The following is a 10,907-nucleotide window of genomic DNA, read 5'->3' on the forward strand; positions in this document are numbered from 1 at the left end:
TAGTCCAAATTTAAATCCAACAGCTAAAGTAATTTGAAAAAATTATTTTATGTGTTTCATATTCTTTCATAGTGTTCTACGAGTTTCATAGGATCAGTTTAGTGATTTTTCAATACTTAGTGGAATCTAAATATTTTTAAGTTAAAATGTCCATAAAATTAAATTAAGATAGTCTACATAATTTTTTTAAAAGTTACTTTAAGAAAAGAAAAAAAATCATCATAAAATCATTATTTAATAATGTTGGGCTAAAATTTTAGCCAAGAAGGATTGGAGGAGAAAAACTGTTTCTAGGTTAAAACCTAAATTTTTTGGCTTAAAAATTTTAGGTTTTAATCCAAGGGTTTGAGATAGTCTAAGGTGAGGATAACCAAAGACCATTCAACAAAAAGGCAAAAGAAAAAATCCTAATCTTCAACTGCAAGGGCTAACTGTTGTCACCTCTATCACCTCACCAGCGATCACAAGGGTAGCCACCCGAAAAAAATTAATTCCGTGTTTTATTTAATGAAAGTATCCCAGTGCAAAACAATTCAACGTGCAACAAAAACCGCCACATCGAAGAAGAGCCAACAGACGCAGACCACAAACACAAGCCCCTGCAAGTTGAACAAAAAGCCAAAACAAATGGTAAGGGATGGTGCTAAAGGTGCATCTAAACACCGTCGCTTTGATAGAAGCCGCAACAAACTTGGGCCTTGATTTCATGCATGAATATTAAATCCCTAGTATATTGCCTTTCTTTCTAATTCCAAGAGTGTTTCTGGAATCCTACTAATACTCTATGCATGGATGCCATTGAATGCGTCCGGAAACTCTGTTAACTTCCATTGAGTGCGTCTGCATCCCTAGATCCTGTTTGGTTCCATTGAGTTCATATGGATTATGGAATCCTACTTCGTGTCTTGTGTGTCAATTCTATTCTATTCCATAAGTGCATCTGGAATGTGTAACATTGTGATTTGTTAGCTAAGCTCTTGTGTATGATTTCTATTTGATTGCATGAGCGCGTTTGCGATGTGTAACATTGTGAGTCAAGCCTACTGTTGTTCTTATCTCCTAATTTTTTTACTTAATTCCCCCAACCATCCCAAATAATTTATCCCCAGTTTGGACCACAGCCAGCCAGAGGCCAACTCCACCGCATTTTCCGGGTCAAAATTAGCCTTCGCCTCTAGTCGTCATCTAGACATATTAGTATTTGGGTACTATTATTTTTGTCATGAACGACATTAATATTATTATATACTCCTTAGTGCTTAGTCCACATCAATTAATTAGTTAAAATATTGTTCGATCTTAACAATTATGTTATCTGTAGGTGATTAAGTGCGTAATTTTATGACCGACTTTCAAATACTAATTTATTGTAGCCGACTGATTGAGCGACTCGCTCAAACTTATGACAAAGTTTCAGAAACTAATTTATTGTAGCCAACTGATTGAGTGACTCACTCAAACTTATGATGCATGGGTATAGATCACTAACACCCTTCTCAAACACTGCATGAATGATACACAAATTTCAATGCTTATTATCAGGATCATATATATTATAAATCACTTTGTAAATATTATTTTTTAAAAAAAAAAAAATCAACATGAGCTATGAAATCTGTTGCTGGCTACTGGCCCATTTTCGTGATTATTGAATTTGTTGAGATACTAAAGCTGTATGTATCGCTCCTGAGAGAAAAACAAAAGCCATGTGTTGCGTCTTGGCACTAGTCACTGGTGTTGGTGTTTGTTTATTGCAAGTTGGAGCATGAAGCTGCTATATAATTTCTCAATGCAAATTGATTAATATGATGTCCATCAATGTTTCATCAGCCTTTACGGCCAGCCCTCGGCCTTTCCTGTTGTCTTGGCCCTTCAAGTTTTGGTGATTGATTGCTGTGTCCTGACACCTTGTCACTGGTGTTGGTAATTGTTTGTTGCAAGTTGGAGCATGAAGCTGCTGTACAATTTCTCAATACAAATTGAATAATATGATGTCCATCAATTTTTCATCAGCCCTTGGCCTTTTCTGTTTGTCTTGGCCTTTCCTCCACCGACCGCCTTAAAAAAAGATGTGAACTGATGACGATGTTCCCTTAATTTGTCTTTCTTCACGTGTGAACGCGTTGAATTTTTGTACGCGGGAGGTAAAGGCGCTTGGCTAGGGTTTTTTTAATTTCTTCTCTTTGATGATTTTCTAGGAAAGCCTGAGCACCATAAAATTTTTAATAACTTAAAGGTTTGTTTGGTATCTATTTGAAAACTTTTATCATTTCTCAAAATATTTTTTAGGTACATTTCTTGAAAATAATTTTCTTTAAAACTCAAAAATTGAATTGGTTTGCAATTTAAAATTTTTAAATCTTACGACTTAAAGTAGAATAAAGAGATCTAAAAAAAGAGGGGTTGCAAGAGAGGTAGAAAGAGAAGAGAGGAGGAAAGAAAGTAAGAAATGAATGAAGGAAAAAGAAAGAAGAGAGAGTATCGGACGACATAGAAAGGAAGATCAGTGAGAAAAAGAACCTAAAAAATGAACAGAACGGATTGGAGGAGAGATGAAAAAGGTAAAAAAAAAAAAAAAAAAAGAGGAGAGAGAAAGAAGAAAAGAGAGAGATAGATTTGGAATGAGAAGGAATGAGGGTGAGAAAATAAGTGAGTTTAATCTTAAAAACTCTAAAAACTCATTTTTTATGTTTTCAGATAATAGACTATATTTTTGAGTTAGTCTTGAATTCAGTTTTTGAAAATAGTCTTACCAAACAAGTTTTTAAGACTTAAAACTTAAAAATTATTTTTGAATTTAAAAAGTTGGATGGTACTTAATAAATCTCATCCATCTAAATATCCCCTTCTCTTTGTCTTCTTTTTTACTCACAAGTTACAAGTCTATTGTTAATTAGTTCCTTGAGAGAAACAGAAACAGATGGAGTGGATGGTGATGGTGATGGTGATGGTGATGGTGATGGGGATGGGGATGGGGATGGGGATGATGATGGTGATGGTGATGGTGATGGGGATGATGATGGTGATGGTGATGGTGCTCAGATGGTTAACATTTTCTTCTCCCTCATCTACTGCTGCTGGAGATGATGATTTTGATGGTATTGAAGCTAATATCCCCCCACGTCGGGAAAAGTATGATGTGTTTGTCAGTTTCAGAGGTGAGGACACCCGCCGTGGTATTACCAGCCATCTTCATGCTGCCTTACTTCAGAAGAAAATTGAAACCTACATAGATTACAGACTTCAGAAAGGAAAAAAAATCAGACCTGCCCTTCGAAAGGCAATCGAGAAATCCACGCATTCGGTGATTATTTTCTCAAAAAACTATGCTTCTTCCACATGGTGTTTGGATGAGCTTGTGCATATACTCGAATGCGTGGAAAGATATGGTCAGAAGGTTATACCCGTATTCTACGACATCAATCCATCTGATGTACGAAAACAACACGGGAGTTACGCGGCCGCATTTGCTCAACTTGAAAAACATTTCAAGGACAGTATTGATAAGGTGCACAAGTGGAGGCGTGCCTTGAAGACTGCAGCCGATCTGTCTGGGTTTGATTATTCAAACAAACATGGGTAAGTAACTCATCTTTAACTTGTATAAAATTAATGTAATGTCTTTGCATAAGAAACAGATTAGCATGCATTTCAATCAGCTTTTCGAACTTATTTACAACCCCTTATTTTCGAACGGACTTTTTTTTTTTTTTTTGCCCTCATATGCATGCTTCTATGCTACAAATTAAAAAATAGAAGTTGTTAATCTAAATCAAAGATATTTTAGTGAAGATGACGGAACAAAAGTGTAATTATTGAAGAGAGACTCTTAATTGCTAAAAACAATTGAATACTTTGCATTTCATATATAATATACGTTAAAAACAAATATATGTTGATGTACGAATTTAAATGTACCGGGTGGAGAAAAATAAAATTTCTTTTGCTCATGAATAATTAAAACTGACATATGTTAAAGCGTACATATGAAAAGAAAGTGGACTTTTCGAATTGTTCATATCACATTTTCTATTAAGCTAACCACAATAAACTTTTCTATCACAATTATCTGCATCCAAGTATGAATAAAAGTTAACTAATGTGATTATTTTCATCCTATTGTAAGTGGAAATATAAACTTTTATTTTGCTGACTTGTATACTGGGAGAAAAATATGCATAAATGTTGAAAAAGATTTATAAGATCTTAAAAAATGTAGAAAATGAGTAGCAATTACCCTTCCAACTCAACTTGTGAACGAAAAGGAGGAAAAGGTAAACCAATGATTGGGTTTTCATTTTTTGTGTCACTGCTCTTGTCATATTTGAAGCAAAGCAACCAAACAGCATATAATAATTCCAATTTCGATCCACCCATCACAATCCCAGACCTGAAACTAACTACTCTGAAGTATGTACTTCCTAAAGAATATGAACTTGTGTGTGTGTATATATTGTCACGTCTCGATTCAGCTTACGTCTAGGATTGACATGTGAGACAGAGACGTAGCGGACATCCTAACATACGTACAAGATACGAAATTAAATACTAGAACTAATACCTCAAAATGAACATGATAGTGGACTCTCCCCCACAAAATATATACAAATCTGTACACTCAAAATACATAACCTCATTAGGGCCAAGACATGACCATAGGCGCTCAAAATATAAGTTCCAAAAGAAATAATACAAAGAAAGATAAAGGGGCAACCTAATCATTCCAAATCTTTGATCTTTGCACTGCTACCCCTTCCGGCTCCTTGTAAATCTACTATGGCTTGTCACTAGTACAATCAGTGCCTGGAGTTTGTGCTAACGCACCATAGCGAGTCCGAAAAGCTGTCTTCGCTATGTCCTCATCTTGGATTCTCAATTGATGATAACCAATCCGCAAATCTAGCTTACTAAAATACTGAGCACCTTGAAGTTGGTCAAACAAGTCATCAATCCTCGGTTGAGGGTACTTATTTTGCACTGTCACTCTGCATCCTTATTAAGCTCACGATAATCGACGCGCAAACACATGATCTGTCTTTTTTCTTCACAAAGAGAATGGGAGCACCCCAAGGTGAAACATTGGGTCGAATTAAACCTTTATCCAATAACTTCTGTAACTGCACTTTGAGCTCTCTAAGTTCCAAAGGCGCCATACAATACGGAGCCTTAGAAATAGGTGCTGTCTCTGGCATAAGGTCAATAGTGAACTCAATCTCCCTTACCGGAGGCAAGCCATGTAAATCTGCAGGAAATACGTTAGAGGATTCTCTAACTACTAGAATGGCATTAATCTCACTATTTCCTTGCTCAACAGTTATGACATGTGCCAAATAACCCTGACATCCGTGTCTCATGAGTCGTCTAGCCTTGGCAACTGATATCATTACTGGTGGTGGAACATGTTTATGAACTCCAGCAAACTGAAACTGAGGTCTGTCAAGTGGTCGAAAGGTTACCACTTTCTATAATAATCGAAATTCACGTGTTATATGGATAGGTAATCCATGCTTATAATGACATCTAGATCTCGCATTGGAATTATCATCAAATCTGCTGTCATCTCACCCTGATCCACCTGAGCATCACAAGATCAAACTACTTGGTCAACAATATAAGGCCTCCAAAACAAAGAGGAAATAGAGTATGAACAGGTCATACTTGCCCCTGTTCACGCCTCCATCTCTCCTTCTCTTTCTGTAACACTTTCCTCACCAAACCTAAACAATTGTCCCTCGATCTCACCAACTGCAACCCGCACCTCTCCCTAGTCTAAAATGATAATTGCCTACCCACCTTTTACCTCAGGTCGTTGGATCTAAAATCTGGATGGGCATTACGGTCATTTGCACATTGAATCAGGCCTTCCGCGTTAACCAGTCAGAACAAAGACCACATTAGGCCCAAAAGCACCAATCATCCCCCCGCGAATAGGAAATTTTTTTTAAAAGGATAAAATTTCTGTAAATAAATCAAAATTCCCAATTGAAATTGCCCTATAGCTTAGCTACAATGCCACCCCTCCCAACTTTAGACTAGGGTAATTACGAAATTGCCATTTTTTGTATGTTTGGGGAGGGGTTGCCCTGTTCCTTGGCCATGCATGTAATTAGTTGTAGCTTATTTAAACACATCTGATTTCTCTTTAGGGTTAAACAATTTCAATAGTGGTACAAGTTCATTTTTTTGAAAAAGAAAGTGGGTTGAATGCTATAATATGCAAGCTTACTTAGTTATATTGTTGTTTACCTGAAAACAAATGTATTTCTATTTTAATATTACTTTAATTTTATTTTTATGAGAGAATACACAAGATTTCTTTTCTTGCACAAATATATGGTGATAAAACTTTTAGTATATTTATTTATTTACGTGACAACTTTTTCGACTGGCCTTTAAGACTAATTATTGCATTTTTCCACATAATCATATATATATATATATATATATATATATATATATATATGTGCATATGCCAGGACGGAAGCAGATTTAATTAAGAATGTTGTCGATCATATTTAGACAAACTTGAATTGTGAATCATCATGTGATTTAGAGGGCCTGGTTGGAATTGAAAGCCGCATTCAACAAATTGAATCGCGACTGGGCATTGACTCAAAGGACGCTTGCATCACTGTAGGTATTTGGGGCATGGGTGGTATTGGCAAGACCACCCTTGCTGAAACTGTATTTCACAGACTCTCATCTAAATTCGAAGCTTCTTGTTTTCTTAAAAATGTCAGGGAGAAATCAGAACAACCAGATGGACTAGATTGCCTGCAAAAGAAACTTCTAAGCGAGATATTCAAGGAAGAAGGTCTATCCATAGGATCAACTGCTGTTCGAAATAGGCTTAGCCGCACAAAGGTCCTCATTGTTCTTGATGATGTGAGTAGTCCAATGCAAATGCAACTTTTAGTTGGTGATCGTCTTCGGTATGACACTGGAAGTAGAATCATTATCACAAGTAGAGATAGGGACACACTTAGACAAACTGTTAAAGAGGATAATATCTATGAGGTTAAGGTATTAAAACCAGATGACGCTCTTCAGCTCTTTTGTTCGCATGCTTTCAAGAATAACACTACTCCTAGAACATATTATGAAGAGTTGGCGAAAAACACCGTGGATTATGCGAGAGGCGTTCCTTTAGCTCTTACAGTTCTGGGGTCCTTGTTCTTCAATTGCAAGAGCAAAGAAGACTGGGAAAATGAATTCAACAAATTGAAACAATCTCCTAGTGAAGATATCCAGAAAGTGTTGAGAATAAGTTATGATAGATTGGGAAAATATGAGAAGGAGATATTTCTGGATATAGCATGTTTCCATAAAGGGAAGAAAGTGAATGAGGTAAAACGAATGTTAGATGTTCGTGGATTCTTTGCAACAACCGGAATTAGAATTCTCATTGATAGGTCTCTCATATCAGTTGATTCAAAAGAATGGGTAGGGGAAGTCATAGAGATGCACGATTCGCTACAAGAAATGGGAAGGACAATTGTTCAGGAACAATGTATTAAAGATCCCGGTAAACGGAATAGGTTGTTCACGAATGAGGATGTCTATCGTGTACTGAAGAGTAACATGGTAAGAACCAAATGCATTCAATTTTTTCTTTCTTTTTTTTTTTTAAGAAAAAATAAATAGCAAACCTTATATGATAACACAACAAAACAAAACTCATTTATGAAAAGAAGTCAAATTCTTAAATTATTAATTTCATTGAATTTTATTGCAAAAATATTATTCTTAATATTTATTTATACCATTATTTGTACTATCTCTCTAATAGAGACGAGACCCTATGCAATGACGGGCCTTATTTCTATTAGAAAGATGGTACACGTGTATAACTAAGTGATGAGAATAACACTACTATTTTTATTGTGCTAGGAAGTCTGTAGTTTTTTGTACAATTATCTTGGATATTTAACTAGAAACTTGTATATCATTACCATCTCAAATACTCTAGATTATTGTACAACTTTGTTGAATTCTTTTTCCAAATAAGCATTACACTTTAACATGTTGAAAATATTTACAATTAAACTTTGTTCTTATTGTCAGGAAACTCCAAATGTTGAAGCCATATTGTTTAATTGGCATGACCGTGAAGAGCGACCATTGAACTTCAAACTGATGTCAAACCTAAGAATGCTATTTGTGCGTAATTCTCATATAATTGACTTCAAATCCATGGATTCTGTAGACCTTTCTGATTCTCTTTGTTACCTTCACTGGTTAGGATATATTTGTACTATCTCTCTAATAGAGATGAGACCCCATGTAATGGCGGATCCTACCTCTATTAGAAAGATGGAACAAGTGATGGTACAACTAAGTGATAAGAATAACACTACTATTTTTATTGTGCTAGGAAGTCATGTAGTTTTTGTTATTTTATTACAATTATCTGGGATATTTTACTAGAAACTTGTACATCATTACCATCTCAAATACTCTAGATTATTCTACAACTTTGTTGAATTCTTTTTCCAAATAAGCATTACATTCTAACATGTTGAAAATATATACACTTAAACTTTGTTTTTATTGTCAGGAAACTCCAATTGTTGAAGCCATATTTCTTAATTGGCATCGACCACCATTGAACTTCAAACTGATGTCAGACCTAAGAATGCTATTTGTGCATAATTCTCAAATAATTGACTTCAAATCCACCGCTTCTGTAGACCTTCCCGATTCTCTTCGCTACCTTTACTGGTTTGGATATCCACTGGAATCTTTGCCGTCAAAATTTTCGCCGGAAAATCTGGTTGAGCTTCATATGCCATATAGCCGAGTTAAGAAGCTCTGGAAAGAAGACCAGGTATATTATATGCCTATTCTAATTCTTGTATAAAATTAAGTGTAGAAATTATATTAATTCTTGATATTTCTCTCTACTCTTGTTACAGAGACTTGTCAACTTACAAGTGATCGATCTCTCTCGCTGTAAACGTTTGGTTAAAATTCCTGGGTATTTTCAAGATCTTGACAGGCTTACTCATCTTCGTCTTCGAGGCTGCACCAGTCTCAAGTATCTTCCAGAGATGCCAAGAAATATTAAATACTTGGATTTATCTGAGAGTGGTATAAAGGAATTACCCCAATTAGTTTGGTCTCATGAGCAAATTTCTTACTTGAATATAAGTCATTGCAAGAACCTTGAGAAACTTCCAAGCAACAGGTGTAAGCTGAAAGTCTCTGGTTCTTTTAATCTAGATGGCTGCACATCTCTTGGCGAGTTTTCTGAGCTTCCAAGGGATATAAGTAAATTATCATTGATTGGTTGCCAGAGACTTGTGAGTCTACCAACCAACATTTGTAAGTTGAAATATCTCAAGGAACTCATTCTCTCCAACTGCTTTAAACTTGAAAACTTCCCAGAGATCTTGGAGCCAATGAAACAATTGAAGTCCTTAAATTTAAGTGGAACATCAGTTCAAGAGCTACACTCATTAATCAAGTTTCTCACTGCTCTCAAAAGACTTGAACTACAAGGTTGCAAAAGCCTTTCAAGTATCCCAAAGAGCATTTGTAAGTTGAAGTACCTCGAGGTGCTCAATCTATCTGGGTGCTCCAAACTTGAAAACTTTCCAGAGATCTTAGAGCCCATGGAAGATTTGAAGTCCTTAAATTTAAGTGGAACAGCAATTAAAGAACTACACTCATCAATCGAGTTTCTCCCTGCTCTCAACATACTTAAACTACATTATTGCAAAAGGCTTTCAAGTATCCCAAAAAGCATTTGTAAGTTGAAATATCTAGAGGAACTCGATCTCTCTTCATGCTCCAAACTTGAAAACTTTCCAGACATTTTGGAGCCAATGAAACATTTGGAGTCTTTAAATTTAAGTGGAACATCAGTTCAAGAGCTACACTCATCAGTCGAGTTTCTCCATGCTCTCAAAATACTTGAACTACATGGTTGCAAAAGGCTTTCAAGTATCCCAAAGAGCATTTGTAAGTTGAAGTATCTCGAGGTACTCGATCTCTCTTGGTGCTCCGAACTTGAAAACTTCCCAGAGATCTTGGAGCCAATGGAAGATTTGCGGTGCTTAAAATTACGTGGAACAGCAGTTCAAGAGCTACACTCGTCAGTCGAGTTTCTCCCTGTGCTCCAATATAATTCAATTTTCTCCGAGCGAATGGAAGATTTTTGGTAAGTGGAACATTGGTTGAACAGCGGTTAAAAAGCCGTTTTTAAAACCACTGACAGATGTAAACAAGATCATAAAGTTAAAGAGTAGGGGAACTTATAGCTTCCAAAAGTTATGTTCGTGGTCATACTATATAGGTGCATAACTGTAACCATGGACAGTGTTCTCGCCTGCACTATCAGCTCGAAATGTCATATGCAATAACGACATGTTCTCTTTCAAGATAATGTGGCATGATGGATGGGTAGTCATTCTATCAATCAAGATTGCACATTCAGACATGACTCAATTAATTTTATTTATGGATGTTTGTATGCCAATTGGCCAGAAAAGAATTACTCCCAATTACAAATAAAATTTTATATCTACAAAATACATATGGCATACGTAAGTTTTTACATCTAAATACTAACACATTATGCAAAGGACGAACATCCAGCAGCAAAGCATCTCGCAGAAAAATATGCTTGATCTATACTGTTATATGTTCGGGAATTCAAGCTAAATGCCACCAACTAAAACATTGTCAATCATCCACCACCCAAAAGAGGATAAATCCTGATCAACCACTATAATTACACAAATATAATCATACACACTACAATATACATCCACTTATACATATAATTATATATATACAAGCATATACGTATAGAGAGAGTAACTGCGCAAGACCTGTTTGGGGGAGACCGGAGCCCTGGAAGAAAGTGACGGCTTCATTGCCATTAATCCAGCCATTGAGTTCCA

At 35.9% G+C, this 10,907-nt stretch overlaps 1 pseudogene; it reads left to right on the forward strand.

The window, feature by feature from the left end:
- Positions 1 to 3,005: 3,005 nt before the first annotated feature.
- LOC137723226 (disease resistance protein RPV1-like) lies at positions 3,006 to 10,166 on the forward strand (annotated as a pseudogene).
- Positions 10,167 to 10,907: the final 741 nt, after the last annotated feature.

This window comes from Pyrus communis, chromosome 17 (genome assembly GCF_963583255.1).
Source record: "Pyrus communis chromosome 17, drPyrComm1.1, whole genome shotgun sequence".
NCBI classification, from domain to species: Eukaryota; Viridiplantae; Streptophyta; class Magnoliopsida; order Rosales; family Rosaceae; genus Pyrus; species Pyrus communis.